Below are 18,280 nucleotides of genomic sequence, written 5' to 3' on the forward strand. Positions count from 1 at the left end.
TTCTCAACCTTCCCCTCACCTGAGGTGAGGTGATCCTCCGGTTAAATCACCACCAGTCAGCTCTCCCTCTCATCTGGGACAATGGCAACTTTACCTTTACCTTTATTGTCAATGTTCAATTATGTTTAATTATTTTAACAAAATAGTTGTTTATTTAAAGAGATTTTCTCCCTTGCTGCCATTTTTTTTTGGTTAAAATAGAAAAGGAGAAAAATAAAATGTGAAGTGTACGATACGAGCAAAGGTGGACTGGAGAAGACCCTCTGCTCTGTTAGCCTTCTCCACACAACTGCAGTGCTTTTTATGTCACAATCTATACTTTTCACACCTCATCGAAAAGTCATCAGATATTTTGCGAGGGCAGAGGGTGGGAACTGATGAATACCCAGGACAACCTGTGGGAAAGAAATCTGGGAAGTGTGGCTATGCACCTCCTCTTAGGCCAGGGGAATGTAATTCTGGGCTGCATTGTGTTTTAAGAACTGTTTTATAGAGTCATGAACAGGTTTTCATCACTTCATATGCTTCATGGGGTTGAGTCTGTGGAATGAAATTACAGAACAGTGAGTTTAATGCTTGCCAATCATAGAGTCATAGATTCACTCAGTGCATAAAGAGGCCATTCGGCCCATGAGTCTGCACTGACCCTCTGAAAGAGCACTCCACACAAGCCCACTCCTCCGTCCTATCTCAGTAACCCCATAACAGATCCTTCACATCTTTGGACATTAAGGGGCAATTCAGCATGGTCAATCGATCTAACCTGCACATCTTTGGACTGTGGGAGGAAACAAGAGAACCTGGAGGGAACCCATGCAGACACAGGGAGAACGTACAGACCCCACACAGTCACCCAAGGCCAGAATTGAACACAAGTCCCTGGTGCTGTGAGGGAGCAGCGCAAACCACTGTGCTGCCCTAAATATGCCGCTGGACTGATCTTCCTGAATCTTCTGTGGGCAGCTTCATTAATTGTTCATGTGGAACTCTTGGCTCAGTCCCTGGGAACCCATTGTCGGCAGAAAGGTACAAAGTAGTTCACACATGCAGCTGCCAATGAAAGAGCTGCTTCATTGTGCTGGGCAGCGAAGGAAACATGGCGGGACAAAGGCACTTCCCCCTTCAGATGGAGGTGGTGATGCTGATGGAAGAAGCACAGCAAGAATTACCACCATTTTTTTGGATGGCAGACAACTTACCCATTAAACGGCTTACAGTCGCTTTGACATGAGAGAATTCCCAGGGTAATTGCAGAGGAAACAGAGTTGACAGTGTCTAATAGCTGATGGGACTTGTTCAAGTTAAGGCTATCCATTCTGACATTACCTTCAAATGGAAGGTCAAATTATACATCGCCCCACTTCATTCTGTCACTTCAAACTAATTATTGTCACATGATCACCTGGAAGGCTGAACCCACAAAGCAAATGACAATACTGCTTGCGAGCTGAGATGCATCCGGACATTGGGTTGTCACGCTATATACTTTTCAAATTTCCAGCATTGCAATGTATTTTCTCCATGCAGATTAAGAAAATGCTGAACACAAGGGTGTCTTGCAAATTTCTGACCCCACGTTCAATTTAAATGAGTCACGTCCCTGGGTAGTTCTGAATCTGCACCGAGTTCTCCTTAACGACCGCTGGAGATTCAGAATAAATAGCCAAAATGACAAAAGGAAATGTTTCCACTGATCTATCACTGGAGTTAAGACACGATTCCAAGATGGGCAGCAGAAACCTTTCCTCAAAAAACAGTGAACCAGGGCGAAGGCAGAGGGTTAAAGTCAACGGGACCATCGACTGTTGACAACCCAAACTCCCTTCCTGGTCCCCATACAAACTGACATTTAACTGGTTTTCACTAAACTGCATGAATAAATTCTGTGGTCTCCCAGGTGATATTTGATCCTTTAAGCCTGGAACATCTAGACATCTAATTGAAAGCAGGGTAATTAAACTTTGCTTTGGGGAAATGAGAAAAGGATGAAATGATTTCATGATTAAATAACAAAGCCCGCATTGAACAAATCCTATTGTAAAAACTAAATTCACTTCCATGGTTTGTAACTATATCCCATTGACCTTTTTTCCACTGCTTGGTCATTATTTAAAATTATTGGGAGCTTTTTGTTTGGCTTACATATCATTTATCAATTAACCGGAAATGCTGCTTAACAATGAACAAAAATGACACAAGATAACTAAAATGTAACAGCTAGCCTGATCCAGAATTGCTTGCTTGTATTTGTGTGGAAGAGGCATTGTAAAATATTGTTGCAAATAGAACACAAACTCAACAAACTCTTCAACCAAATCTGTCACATAGTCTTGTCAAGGTATTACTTGCAGGTGACTTTGAGGGTTAATCTAATACAAATTCAACAGGAATCGCTCGAGAATTGTTTCAAATTTGCACAATATACTTGTTAATTGATAAATAGTTCAGATTACAAATTCATTGTGAAGCAGAACATTAAGAACGGGATTTTCTGGCCTCCCTATGGCATGTTTTCCGGTTTTGGGAGCCACTCACCATTGGCCGCTGGCATGATCTCCCAGTCCCGTCTATGCCTATGGACAGGAACTTCCCGCTCTTCCCTCCTGTTTAATACTCTGGTCCTGCCAAAGGCCGGAGGGTCTGCGGTGGGTTCCCCGGCGGCTGGATGGGTAAACCATGCAAGTCACTGTAGGCATAAGTGGCGCTGGCAGATCCCACCCACTGGCGTTTTGCATGGACTGTCCGTCCGCCACTGGGGAATCTGGCAAAATGGGCCGAAAAATCCCACCATAAGACAAAAATATAAATCTGTGACTCACATGAAAATGAAAATTTGAAAATGAAAATCGCTTATTGTCACGAGTAGGCTTCAAATGAAGTTACTGTGAAAAGCCCCTAGTCCCCACATTTCGACGCCTGTTCGGGGAGGCTGGTACAGGATTTGAACCGTGCTGCTGGCCTGCCTTGGTCTGCTTTCACAGCCAGTGATTTAGCCCAGTGTGCTAAACCAGCCCCTTAAAACACAGAGTAACTCTAATACATACAGACGAACACAGTATATGAAATGAAAATCGCTTATTGTCACAACTAGGCTTCAAATGAAGTTACTGTGAAAAGCCCCTAGTCGCCACATTCCGGCGCCTGTTCGGGGAGGCTGGTCCGGGAATTGAAACGTGCTTCTGGCCTGACTTGGTCTGCTTTAAAAGCCAGTGATTTAGCCCAGTGTGCTAAACCAGCCCCATATTATTATTATTATTTTCTACTGGTTAGGCAGAGTTATTGTATCATTCTTCCTAAAGAATAGTTTCATAACAGAACTCCCCAAACTGGAGTATTTGGGTTGAGTGAGAACTTAAAATTTAAAACTCTCAAACTTGACTCCAACATAGCCACTTCCTTTTTAACAGGTATTGGATTGGCAGAGGATGATTGACCAATTGCCTCTCTGGCAGGTCAGTAACAACTTAAGGCAACATGGCTTCATCTAAACAAACTTTTCATTTTTTAACAAGTGTCAGTCAGGTTCCCCTGACCTTAAGAAACCTAGCAGGTTAAAGGAGGCAAGAAGGATGGCTGGATCAATAACAAAAATATCTTTATAACACTGATTGTGAGCCAGGAGGAGCAAGAATGCTCCTTCTAGACCCAACAAACTAATTTATAAATCCCACCATAATCTACCTATCACCTCCTGACTGCCACCACACTCGCCCAGAACCTCATCTCTTCCTCCTCGGCCACCATCTTGGCCCACCACCAACCACCAAGGCCATCATGTTGACACCTCCACTGACTTTGTTCCGCGATCAACACCTTGCATATATTGACCACAATCTAGCACCCTAACGCTAGAGCCCTGCCAACCACCATGAGATCCCACCACCCACTAGTGGATACCTCCAACCATGATCTCGGCCCTGCCTCCCTGCCTACAGCTTCTGCTGCTGCAGGCTTTATCAGCCAATAGATGGGCAGCCTGCCAATCTGACTGACTGGCAGGTCGGCTACACGGAGAAGAAATTTAAAAGATGTGATGCAGTGAAAAACTATTGTTCTAAGTTTCCTAAATAAAACTCTTCTACTCAAATCTGAACACATGGTTCTGTAACTATTGAGGCCAATTATCTGCCGGAATTACTATGGATTCCCTTCCAAACTCTGCTTTGAACATCAGAAGACATTGATCACATGGTAGAGGATAAATTGAAGTTTCATATTTTATTCAAAAATATTTAGGTATATCATTAAGAATGACATTTATTTTGCAATGTCTGTTCTATAAAATTCAGAGATTGAGTAGCACAATAAGCAAGAAAATTGTCCTTTCAAACCTTGCACCTGGCCACAAGCCCATTAATGTCAGGTTTATTTCTAATCTTCAATGGCCTTCATCTCGAATTCTCCGCAGACGTAGCAAAATTGTCTTTACTTTGATGATAAATCAGTGCTAACCCCTCACTGGAGGCTATACGTAAGTATCAGAAAATTAGGTTTAACATTAGTGCATGTTTTCTGCATTTTTGAAATTGTCATTTGATCTGGTGACTTCACCTCGAATCTACACTGGGCTCTGACCAAAGGGAACCCAAAGTGTGTGCATGAACAAAAAAAAAATACTCTGCCTTTTTCACAACTCACCTCATACAGTTTCATACATTGCAGTCCAGCCAAACAAAAATGAACAGAAACTGAAGTCTGGACACTAAGTAGATTTCTATCAGAAAAGTAATTGTATGAAATTGCTATAAAATGCAGGATTGGAGAAAGCAAAATGTTGGCATTTCCAGACGTGGTAAGAAAAGTGCTTCAGCAGTGCATTTTGACTATATTCTTTTGTACAGCATCCCTTTATTTAGTAAAAGATGGAAGCTAATGGGCCAGTAATTTTCTGAACATAGATTGAGACTGACTGCATTATTTCCCAGTGATCAGCTTGGAACATGCACTTTAAGTACACTGAGTGCACAAAGGTTAAAAATGTTTCTTTTATTTCACCAGCATTAAAACTGTATAAACTGTCATGAGAACGTGTAACTCCAAGAAACAAAACAATTGAGCACGATTTTGTGGCTCCGTTAGCCATGGGTGCAAATCCTGCAATGGCTGATAAATCTCGCGAGCAGCCAATAATGATATTTGTGCCGGCGAGATCAGATTTTGGGATCTTCCCCACCTCTTGCCCCTATGCCAAGGGGCAGTGCCAAGGGGGCACATGAAGGGGCCAGTGCCAATGGGTACTGGCAGGTGGTAACCTCCCTCCATTGGAGACGGTTCCTTTACGTGTGGTGAGTGAGAGAGGGGAGAGTCCCCATGTCTTACGGAGCCAAGGACCCGGGTTCAATCCTCGCTCCGGGTCACTGTCCGTGTAGAGTTTGCGCATTCTCCCTGTGTCTGCGTAGGTCTCACCCCCACAACCCAACGATGTGAAGGGTAGGTGGGTTGGCCACGCTAAATTGCCCCTTAATTGGAAAAAAAATAATTGGGTACTTTAAATTTATTTTAAAAATTATATTAAAAATATTTGAGTGATTTAATTCTGGTTTCTAGGACTTGAGCTCAAACTCTAACGCTGACACTCCAGTGTAGTACTGAGGGGTACTGTCTTCTGGATACATCATTAAACTCAAGCCCCACCTACCTTCTTGGGCGTATGTAAAAGATCCGATGACACTACTTTTAAGAAGGGCAGGGGTGATATCGTCAGCATCGTGGCCCGCATTTATCCATTCGTCAGCATTTCAAGAATAGGTCCTCTGTTACCACATTGCTGCTTATTCGAGTTTGAATGTTGCAATTTGGTTGTCACATTTCCTACACTCCAACAGTGACTATGGTTCATAATACTGGCTATAAAGCACTTTGAGATGTCCAGTGGTCATGAAAAGCCATACATAAATGTAAGTCTTTCTTTATTTTTCATCCTGTTCCCAATGACAACAAAATACCTTTGTAAAATACAACAAATAGTTTGTAACCTTCCTTAAATTCCACGAGTGATTTCAAGGCAGTAACCCCATCGCAGAGTTCAGATGACAATTAAATAACCCGGGCGAAATTCTCCCAAAACGGGAAAAATCGTCAAACCGCCGTAAAACCCGGGCGGGTTTTACGGCATCGCGCCCCTTCCCGACGGGGGACCGATTCTGGTCCCCCGTCGGGGCTAGCAGCCCGACGTCGGAGGCTCCGACAAGTCGGGCTTAACGAAAATCGTTAAACCCGCTTGTCGGACTTAGCGCCGGCTGACGCGTCATATGACGTCAGCCGCGCATGCGCAGGTGGGAAGACGCCACCCGCGCATGCGCGGGTGACGTCACCGCGTTTTTGCGCGAAACCCGCGCATGCGCGGTCCGGGTTGCCCCTCAGCCGCCCCGCGTATTGATACTGCGGGGCGGCGGAAGGACAAATAGTGCGCGGGCATCGGGCCCGCTGCCCGCGATCGGTGGGCACCGATCGCGGGCCCATGGCACCCTTGGCACGGCCGTGGTACTGCCGTGCCAATCGGTGCCATGGTTATTTTTTTCCAGGTAGTCACGACGTTTTTACGAACGGCAGGACCAGGTGTGTTTGCCGTTCGTAAAAAGGTCGTAAAGGGCTGGGACTTCGGCCCTTCTAACAGCTGTGAATCGCTGCCGGCCGTAAAAAAAACGGCGGCAGCGATTCGTGTCGGGATTTCGGCGGGGGGGTGGGAGAATAGCGGGAGGGCGTCAAAAAAGTCGGGAAGGCCCTCCCGCTATTCTCCCACCCGTCGTGGGGGGCGGAGAATTTCGCCCCCCATTCTTATGACAGTGCAGCTGAAGTTTACACATTATAACCCAACATTCCTCTTAGACTGTCAGGTGGCTCTCAATGGTCTTTTCTGGTCCTGTAACTTCCTGTGTTCCTATTTGTTCCTTATAACATAAACAGCAAATTTGGAAAAACAGAACCAGGTCATATTGCAAAACTGCTATCAGAAAACTTAGGAAATACTCAGGTCAAGTTGAGAGAAAGACAGTGTTAAAGGTTGATGAACTTGCATCAGAACTCCATTCTATTTCTAGCTGTTTTGCAACATCACCAGGGCATTAGACTGTTTGAACTTTGCTCTTTTAAGTTCTGACCCACTGTGAAATGTATGTATTGTGTAACTACCATTTAATTGAGTTAGATGGTGTTGCACGAATCACTTATGAAGGGTGTTAGCTAATATTTAATGGACAGATGATGGTTACTGATTGAGAGATCACCGAACTTCACTGAACGAGCTAAATTGAAAATGGCTTTATTAAAGCAAATAATAGAGAATTGTACTCAATAGAGGCATTGTCCATTGGAAAACTCTGATGGATCTTAGCCAGGGGCATGTTCATGATTCCTGAGTATCTTGGTTATTATGCGATAACCAAATCCCCATGTACTTAAGTGAGATTAAATGACCAGTTACATATCTTTATAGTCAGAACTGCAAGCAGTATGTGGGCAAAAATCAATAAAAAGTAGTTAAAATATTACTGCTCCATATTTCCATTCATGAGAAGTAATGGTGTAGATTATTTCTATGGCATTAAAGCCTTTCAAATAGTTAAACCTATGAGGAATAAATATGCAGCAAATAAGAGATACTGCCTGTTTTGCTCCTGTGGTGATTCTATCCCAAATCACAGGGTGGAGTATATTAAATTAAGAGGTGGGTGCCCATGCCTGCTGTGGTGTCACAGCCACAACTGCCCCAGGGGGATAACAAAGAGTAGGCATTCTGTTCACAGCAGATGTAGGTTTCACTGGATGTAAAGCTGATGCATCTGGAAACTGCCCAAGATTAAATTACTGGAAGAACTGAAAGGCACCTAAAAACACACCGTAACACCGACCAAGAAAACAGTAACTCAAATGGCAGGAAAGGTATATATTTAAATCGAGCTCTGCATTCAAACAAATAAATCAGTGTTATTTATTCAATAGTTGAAAATAGACTTCAGAAAATGAGAACCTTTAGCAGGGTGCAGTTTGCGAAAATGCTTCTTGTTGGGATTATAAATGTAATTAGCTAATATTTTCGAAAGGATTATTTATTAAGGACAAAAGAACTAGGAGCAGGAGTAGGCCATCTGGCCCCTCGAGCCTGCTCCGCCATTCAATTAGATCATGGCTGATCTTTTGTGGACTCAGCTCCACTTTCCGGCCCGAACACCATAACCCTTAATCCCTTTATTCTTCAAAAAACTATCTATCTTTACCTTAAAAACATGTAATGAAGGAGCCTCAACTGCTTCACTGGGCAAGGAATTCCATAGATTCACAACCCTTTGGGTGAAGAAGTTCCTCCTAAACTCAGTCCTAAATCTACTTCCCCTTATTTTGAGGCTATGTCCCCTAGTTCTGCTGTCACCCGCCAGTGGAAACAACCTGCCCGCATCTACCCTATCTATTCCCTTCATAATTTTATATGTTTCTATAAGATCCCCCCTCATCCTTCTAAATTCCAACGAGTACAGTCCCAGTCTACTCAACCTCTCTTCATAATCCAACCCCTTCAGCTCTGGGATTAACCTAGTGAATCTCCTCTGCACACCCTCCAGCGCCAGTACGTCCTTTCTCAAGTAAGGAGACCAAAACTGAACACAATACTCCAGGTGTGGCCGCACTAACACCTTATACAATTGCAACATAACCTCCCTAGTCTTAAACTCCATCCCTCTAGCAATGAAGGACAAAATTCCATTTGCCTTCTTAATCACCTGTTGCACTTGTAAACCAACCTTCTGTGACTCATGCACTAGCACACCCAAGTCTCTCTGAACAGCGGCATGCTTTAATATTTTATCGTTTAAATAATAATCCCGTTTGCTGTTATTCCTACCAAAATGGATAACCTCACATTTGTCAACATTGTATTCCATCTGCCAGACCCTAGCCCATTCACTTAACCTATCCAAATCCCTCTGCAGACTTCCAGTATCCTCTGCACTTTTCGCTTTACCACTCATCTTAGTGTCATCTGCATCTGCAAACTTGGACACATTGCCCTTGGTCCCCAACTCCAAATCATCTATGTAAATTGTGAACAATTGTGGGCCCAACACGGATCCTTGAGGGACACCACTAGCTACTGATTGCCAACCAGAGAAACACCCATTTATCCCAACTCTTTGCTTTCTATTAATTAACCAATCCTCTATCCATGCTACTACTTTACCCTTAATGCCATGCATCTTTATCTTATGCAGCAACCTTTTGTGTGGCACCTTGTCAAAGGCTTTCTGGAAATCCAGATATACCACATCCATCGGCTCCCCGTTATCTACTGCACTGGTAATGTCCTCAAAAAATTCCACTAAATTAGTTAGGCATGACCTGCCCTTTACGAACCCATGCTGCGTCTGCCCAATGGGACAATTTCTATCCAGATACCTCGCAATTTCTTCCTTGATGATAGATTCCAGCATCTTCCCTACTACCGAAGTTAAGCTCACTGGCCTATAATTTCCTGCTTTCTGCCTACCTCCTTTTTTCTTCCAATCCACCGGGACCACCCCAGAGTCTAGTGAATTTCGGTAAATTATCACTAGTGCATCTGCAATTTCCCTAGCCATCTCTTTTAGCACTCTGGGATGCATTCCATCAGGGCCAGGAGACTTGTCTACCTTTAGCCCCATTAGCTTGCCCATCACTCCCTCCTTAGTGATAACAATATATAACAAGGTCCTCACCTGTCATAGCCTCATTTCTATCAGTCGCTGGCATGTTATTTGTGTCTTCCACTGTGAAGACCGACCCAAAAAACCTGTTTAGTTCCTCAGCCATTTCCTCATTTCCCATTATTAAAACTCCCTTCTCATCCTCTAAAGGACCAATATTTACCTTAGCCACTCTTTTTTGTCTTATATATTTGTAAAAACTTTTACTGTCTGTTTTTATATTCTGAGCAAGTTTACTCTCATACTCTATCTTCCTCTTCTTTATAGCTTTTTTAGTAGCTTTCTGTTGCCCCCTAAAGATTTCCCTAAAGATTATTAAACGTAAACATTTTACTGGATGTGTGCTGTTGTTAATGTTTAATTTGTATGATGTTTGGGGTTTGTTATGTTGAAGCAGGAATGTCTTTAGCATGAATTTGAAATGGCAGAAAATAGACATCGAGATAAAATGGCGCAGAACTGCACGCCCCGGGCAAAATGGCATCCACGTTCTTGTTTCAAATGACATGCAAATATAATTTTTGTTCTATTGCCTCTTTCCTGCCCTCCTTTTTACTTTTCACATTTTTAAAATGAATTTAGGACAGAAGCTATTAAGAGGAAGCAACAGTTTCCACCCTGCATGGAGCTGGAGAGTACAAATTGAATCAAGCAAAGCAACTGACTCAGACACATACACAGATGTATATATTGGAGCATTTTCTGTTTTGTAGAAAATACGTTCTCTACTACATTGACCTTAAAGAGGTATTAGGTAATTAGTGACCAAGGTGACATCAGTAAAAATAGAATTGATTATATCTAAAAGCACTGTATCTAAATGTATGAAACATTTGTAACAAAATAGATGAATTAAAATACAGATCAAAATAAATGGGCTTGATCAAAAAACCATTATTGAGACTTGGTTGCAGAGTGGCAAAGATTGGGGTAAATGTTCCAAGATACGTGACCCATACAAGACATAGGCAAAATGGATATAGAAACTGAGATGCATTAGCCCAGATCATAAAGGATGCAATGAAGGAGGTATGGAGAAAGGATCTTACCTCAGAAGATCAAGTTGAAAAATATGTTTGGGTGGAGCTAAGATATAAAAAGGGACAAAAATTGTGATAGTAGTTATGGGTCCTGCACAGTCGTTTAAGTGCTGTGCAGAATATAAATTGGGAAATCAGGGAGACATGTAATAAGGGCAGTTTAATAACCATGAGTGCTTTGATCATAGATCATAGAATTTCAGTGTAGAAGGAGGCTATTTGGCCCATTGAGTCTGCACGGGCCCTTGGAAAGAGTACAGGCGGAATTCTCCGCTCCCACGCGGAATCGGGAAGGCCGTCGTGAGCTCAGCCGAGTTTTACGACGGCCTCGGAGGCCGCTCCTCGCACCTTATTCACCCCCACCCGGTGGGCTAGGAGTGGCGCTCCGTAACTTTCGGCCGCCGGGCCTTGACGCTTGCGTCAAGGCGGCACGCCGAGAATGACGCGATGGCGGTGCCTAAGTGACGTCAGCCACGCATGCGCAGGTTGGCTAGCTCCAACCCGCGCATGCGCGGCTGACGTCACGACGGCTGACGGCTCCAACCTGCGCATGCGCGGTTGCCATCTTCCCCTCCGCTGCCCCGCAAGACGTGGCGGCTTGATCTTGCGGGGCGGCGGAGGGGAAAGAGTGCGTCACTTGGAGACGCCGGTTCGCCGATCGGTGGGCACCGATCGCGGGCCAGTCCCCTCCCGAGCACGGCCGTGCTCACTCCCCTCTCCGCCCCCCACAAGCCACAAACTAGCATTTGGCGCCCATGTTCACGACGGCAGCGACCAGGTGTGGTTGCCGCCGTCGTGAACCGGTCGGGAACTTCAGGCCGCTCGGCCCATCCATGCCGGTCGCCGTGAAAAACGGCGAGTGGCGATTCATCCGAGCGGGGGGTAGGAGAATCACGGGGAATGCCAGGGGGGCGTGTCGTGAGTCGCCCGGCCCTCCCGTGATTCTCCCACCCGGCGTGGGGAGCGGAGAATCGCGCCCCACATCTTCACCCTATCTCTGTAACACACTAACCTTTTAGACACTAAGGGGCAATTTAGCACGGCCAGTCCATCTAACCTGCACATCTTTGGACTGTGGGAGGAAACCGGAGCACCAAAAGGAAACCCGTGCAGACACGGGCAGAAAGTGCAAACTCCATGCATTCACCCAAGTGTCATGTGAGATTACCTTTAGATGGGGGTTTATAAAATAGCTGTAGCCTTTAAGAAATGGGTGTTTACCAGTGATGTTAGAGTGTGGATGGAGCTGGGCTGTCTGTCTGCTTTTACTTTCACTTTGGGCTTGCAGCTACAGGTGTGTTTAGTTTTGTTTTAGATTTGGAGAAGCTGCAGTCACAGCAAGATGTGTTCGAATCTCTGCACGCTTATGAATGTTCATTTGGTGATTTCAAAGTGGTAACTGTTCTCAGTAGAGAAGTTAAACCTGATGTATTTCTGTAAAAAGGGTTCTTTTTGTCTTATGGATGTTGTAAGGAAAGATTAACAGTTACTTAGAGAGTACTGTATTCTTTGGGGGATTTATTGGTGTTGATAGCTGTTAAGATGTTTACTGTGGATTTATAAAGTGTTAACTGGTTTCATAGATAAACAGTATTTTACTGAAAAAGTACTGTAGATCTCTGTTGCATCACACCTAAAAGGTAGGCCCATGTGTTCCCCATAACCACAATCTATTTAAAGTTGTGGGTCAGGTGAACTCCATGATACACTTTGGGGTTCTCTAAACCCTGGCCATAACACAAGGCCGGAATTGAATTGCCACCGTGCCGCCCATGCCTTCACAGACTGGGAAAACCAAATTTTCCATAATATTGTGGGGGAAAAAAGTTAATGGAATAGTTTTCTAAGTAATGAGACCAACTAGAACAATGGCAATTTTACATCTAATATCGTGCAATAGGACAGATAATGAATCCCCTTTTAGTAAAGCAGCCTCTGAAAAAGAGTGAACATAAAGTGGAATAATTTTACATTGTGTTTGAGGTATTTATTGAGGATTAAACTCAATGCTTAAATCTGAACAAAACAAATTATATAGGTATGAATGGGTTGTCTAAGATAGATTGGAAAAGCACATTTAATGATATGATGGCAGGTGAGCAGTGGGAGACATTTTAAAAAAGTAATTCACACGGGGTGACACAGTGGTTAGTACTGCTGCCTCACAGCCAGGGACCAAGGTTCAATTACTGCCTTGGTTGACTGTCTGTGGAGGTTAGCACTTTCTCCCATGTCTGCAGTGGTTTCTCCGGGTGTTCCGGTTTCTTCCCACAGTCCAAAGATGTGCAGTTAGGGTGGATGGGCCATGCAAAATTGCCCTGAGTGACTAAAGATATGTAGGGTAGGTGGACGTTATGAGGTTACAGGCATAGGGTGGGGAGGTTAGTTGAGGTAGGGTGCTCTTTCAGAGGGTCCAGTGCAGACTCGAGGGGCTGAATGTTCTCCTTCTGCATTGTAGGAATTCTATGGTTCTATGGATATTCTTAAGAATAAAACCTTCACGGAAAAGTGATCCAACCATAGCTATCAAGTCAAATATAGTTGTAGATTAGAGGAAGAAATTATTGGGCTGAATTTTCCAGGACCCTTTGGGATGGAAAGGGAAGCAGATGGAGGTCGGAAAAAGTGGCATCAGCTGATGTGCAGGTTTTCCAATGCCGTTCCTAGATGGTAAGCCAAATAGGACCGCGTTAAGAACTTTTTAAAGTCCAATTAAAGAAAGCGACTGGAATTTTGTAAGCTGACCTCCAGTTACCCCATTGGCTGGGGTGGGGCAGTGTACCTGCCCGGCAGCAGGACTAGACAAGAGCATAGGTAAGCCTAGAAGCTCTCCCTGCCTGCTTTGGTATGGATTCAGGCACATGCCTGCAGCAGCAGGCCACCCTAACACCTCCAGAGTGGTTGCCTGACAATCATAATGCTATTGATGTCAAGAAGTGGGTAGTTTCTCTTTTGTTGGAGATGACACGTTGCTGGCACCTGTGTGGCGTGAATGTTACTTGTCATTTGTCAGTCTAAGCCTGGATACTGTCCAGGTTTTTATGCATTTGAAAATGAAAAATGAAAATCGCTATTGTCACGAGTAGGCTTCAAGGAAGTTCTGTGAAAAAGCCCCTAGTCGCCACATTCCGGCGCCTGTTTGGGGAGGCTGGTACAGGAATTGAACCGTGCTGCTGGCCAGCTTGGTGTGCTTTAAAAGCCAGAAATTTAGCACAGTGTGCTAACCAGCCCCCCTGAACATGTGTTGGACATGTGTTTAAGGGAGTCACAAATGGCGATGAACATTGTGCAACCATCAGCAAGCATCCCCATGTCTGACCTATGATGGAGAGAGTTAATTGATTAAGCAGCTGAAGATGGTTTGGCCTGGGACACTACCCTGAGGATTACCACCTATTGAATCTCCCCATCTATCGCTGGTCCTCTATCCAGCCCCACCACTTCACACTTGCCCATAACAGTATAATCTGACCCCATTTACAGTTCCCTCCAGCTTTGACAAAGAGTCATCCAGACTCAAATATTACGTTCCCATCTCTCTCCACGGATGCTGTCGGACCTGCTGCGATTGTCCAGTATTTTCTGTTTTTCTTTCAGAATCCAGCATCCGCAGTATTTTGCTTGAGGGACTCCTGTAGTGATGTCCTGGAACGGAGATGATTGATCTCCAACAACCACAACCATCTGCCATTTTTCTAGGTGTGACTCCAAAACACCCCACTAATTCCCATTCAGTACAATTTTATACAGCCACTTTGTAAGTCCCTGCGGGTTTTGACATCTCCCTTCTTGAGTTTCAGCTCTTTTGTTCAAGTTTGGACCAAGGCTGTAATGATGTGAGGAACTGAAAGGTTCTGGTCATTGTCCAGGTCTTTCTGCATTTGATCAAGTCCTGCCTTGATGTCATTCTCACCTCCTTTAGTAGACCGCAAAGGAGTCCACACCGAGTTGTAGTATATAAATAGTTTTATTATTATAGTTATTATTTACACCAATATGAAAGTTCCCAGTCGGGATCTCCTCTATATCTGGCTGACTTTATAGAGAGGCTCAGCTATACATGGTTTAGGGTTCCCTGCTCCCTTAAACGGGGGAGCTCATATTCCGTGATGCTCGGGGAGTTTAATCATTGCCACTTTGTAATTCCATGTGGGTTATGATACCTCCCTTCTTGAATTTAGCTCTTTGTTCAAGTTTGGACCAAGGCTGTAATGAGGTTCAGGAACCGAATGCCCTGATCATTGTCCAGGTCTTTCTGCAGGTTTATTGCTGAATAAGTGCACTTAATAGTTCTCTTGATGACCCTTCCATCATTTGCTGCTGCACGAGAGTGGGCTGATGGAATGGTAACTGGCCTGGTTCAATTTGTCTGCTTCTTGCGATGAAGACATACCTGGACAATTTTCCACCATGTTGGCTAGATGCCAATGTTGTAGTTGTACTGGAACAGTTTGGTAGGGCGTCTGGAGTACAAGTTTTCAGCACTGTTGCCTGAATCTTAACAGTATCCATAGTACTTTGTGGTATCCAGTACGTTCAGCCATTACTTTAATCGCATAATTAATTTTAATAATCTTGTAATGTCACAATGGTAGGTTTAACATTAACACTGCAATGAAGTTACTGTGAAAATTACCTAGTTGCCACATTCCGGAGCCTGTTTGGGTACACTGAGGGAGAAGTCACAATGTCCAAATTAACTAACAGCACATCTTGCGGGACTTGTGGGAGGAAACCAGAGGAAACCCACGCAGGCACAGGGAGAACGTGCAGACTCCACACAGACAGAGACCCAAGCCGGGAATTGAACCTGGGACCTTGGTGCTGTGAAGCAACAATGCGAACCGCTGTGTTACCATGCTGCCAGAGTGAATCTAATGGGTTGAAGACTGGCATCTGTGATGTTGGGGACCTCCGGAGAAGACTGAGGCAGATGATTGCATTGAGTCATGCAAGGCCTTTGATTCCCAGAGTTTAAAATAAGTGATTCATTACATCACATAAAATGTTTAAGAGACATGGCAGAGTAGACGATGAAAGTATGTTTCCGGCTGGCTGGGGTGTAGGAAACACAATAAAGGATCAGTCACATAGGACTGAGATGAGGGAAAATTTCTTTACTCAAAGAATTTTGAGCCTTTGGAATTCTCTAGCTCTGAAAAAATTGAGTATATTCTGGGACTTTGAATTTCGAGGGAATCGATTGCTATGGGTTAGTATGGATATTTGGTAGGATCTTATTGAATGGCAGAACAGGCTCAAAGGGCAGAATGGCCTCCTTCTGCTTCTATTTCCTCTGTTCTTACCAAGAAATGTAGAGGATTAGATGAAATTGTGCATTCCATCATGTGATGGCACCATCACAACTGACATTTTCATAAAATATCCATCTATTTGTCGCCTAAACATTGGTGTTAACACTCATTTTCCTCTCTGGTCAGCATCTTCCAAATAATCCATTGCATTCTGGAATCATTATGGCAGTATGTTCCTTGGATTCTTTAGGTGCTCAAGGGCCTCAAGTTGGCCAAGGTGGAGTCTTCAGCTGTAAAGCGGTTTAGTGTGCATTTAGCACAAGACAGCATCTTGGTAAAGTATTTAAACTTGCATTAGAAATGGCTGCCTGCCGGATTGCTAAGGGGCTTTGACACTTAAATTGTCTGTTAATGCTCACAAAGTACGGCATTTTATCAGATAGCACTTAGCCTTCTCCTAAAGTTGATCCACTGATTGTGAGTAAACAATTCATTGCAGAGCATTGCAGTACTACTTAGAGATGTATCACCTGCTGTAAGGGAAAGGAGGGCGAGTTGGTTTCCTACCCCCCTTACAAGTGTATGACACCCCACCCTCCTCTGCTATGACTTCTACTGCCATGTCAGAGAAGCTGTGTGACCTCTCACTTAGTCCCTTAGCAATCCTGAAATGTGCTGCTGTATGTTAAATGAGCACACTCCACACCTTTAGTGGAAGGGAGTGAATGGGTCCCACAAATACTACTCCAGAAAATTGACTTTAATCAACAGTTGAGTACTAAACCCGTAGGTGCCTGTTTAGCACTTCCAAATTACATTCATCTGGTCTAGGCATTCATCATTCCTTTTCTGAGTAACATCCTATACCTCCTTGTACTCTGCCCTTTGATTTTGAATATTTGGGAGTGAGATTGTTACCTGACTTGAGTTTTATTGCCTCTGGTATTCTTGATGCACATTTTGCCTGGGTACAAAACTATCAGGGTAATTGTAGCCTAAACACAGCATGAATGTTTAGGCACAAGATAAGTGTATAAAAAGTACACAAAAGTCCAAACCAACTGTTGATAATAACATATAACAAGCTTTATCAGAACCAGTTTCCATCTGTTCTTTAACTGACATGGTCAAATTTCTGCTCAATTTCATCTCTTACATGCCCTTAATAACAGTATATTAGCCTGATGCAAGATTAGGATTCCTTAGAGATACATTGTAAACAGATGGGATGGTGTAAGCCATGACTGCCAAAATGGTGGTTCATTTCTAAGCGGAAGCAGCGTTCCACATTTTCAATATCATTGGAATTTACAAATATATCGGGAAGTAGAATGCAGTCTATCACACAAACACCACATTCTTCTCTGAATTCTGAGTGATGCAAGTGAAAAATGAACTAAATAGCCCGTGGAAAGAATTGTATTCCTGACTTGCAAACAAAAGAAAATTCAGGATGTAGCCAAATATTGCCAAAGATTGTCAGTGGTCTACACATTCTCTTTTCATCCACAATTTTTCAATGATAGTTTAAATTCGAAATAAATTAAGCTGCAGCTAAATTTAATTTTAAATAGTCCATTTTCATGTGGAACACCTGTAAAAGTTACCGCAGATTCACTAAATATTTGATTGTCACATTGCTACAGCCCAGCCTTCCAGACTCCTCGCTGACATAAGAAATTACATTTAATAGCGCAAAGAAACAATTTTGTTCCTTCCTCAAACATTGCAATCTAATTCATTAATTTTGGGACTAATGTTCATAAAGCAGCTGGAGACATTCAGTAGAAGGATGATAATGAGACATTTGGGATGGTAATGACAAAATGATGGTATTACCCGTAACTAGATCATTAATCATGATGCAATTTTAAGTGTCAATATTTTGGGGTGATTCTGTTTTAAACACATGCCTCATATGAAACTCCCTTGAATACCAAAGATTGTCAGTTGTCTACTTATTCTCTTTTCATCCACAATTTTTCAATGATAGTTCAAATTCGAATTGATGGGTAAATTAAGCTGAAGGTAAATTAAATTTTTGTTGTTGATTTGTTTATGTGCATTTGAGTTAACCGCACATTTAACCATATAGTTGGGTAGAAGTACTTGTGTGGGAGGGTGAAAACCACTCCCGTAACATAAGTAGCAACACAAACCAGTAACACAAAGAAGATGTTTTTCTTTCCAGGTATTGTTAAAGAGCAGATTGTAAAGCTGAAAGATGAAGAATGTAGTGTAAGGGCATCTGGCATTGTAAGAGTTAATGTGGGACTGGAAACAGTATCACCCAGTGTAATGTAAAGAG

Source organism: Scyliorhinus canicula, chromosome 12 (assembly GCF_902713615.1).
Source record: "Scyliorhinus canicula chromosome 12, sScyCan1.1, whole genome shotgun sequence".
NCBI lineage: Eukaryota > Metazoa > Chordata > Chondrichthyes > Carcharhiniformes > Scyliorhinidae > Scyliorhinus > Scyliorhinus canicula.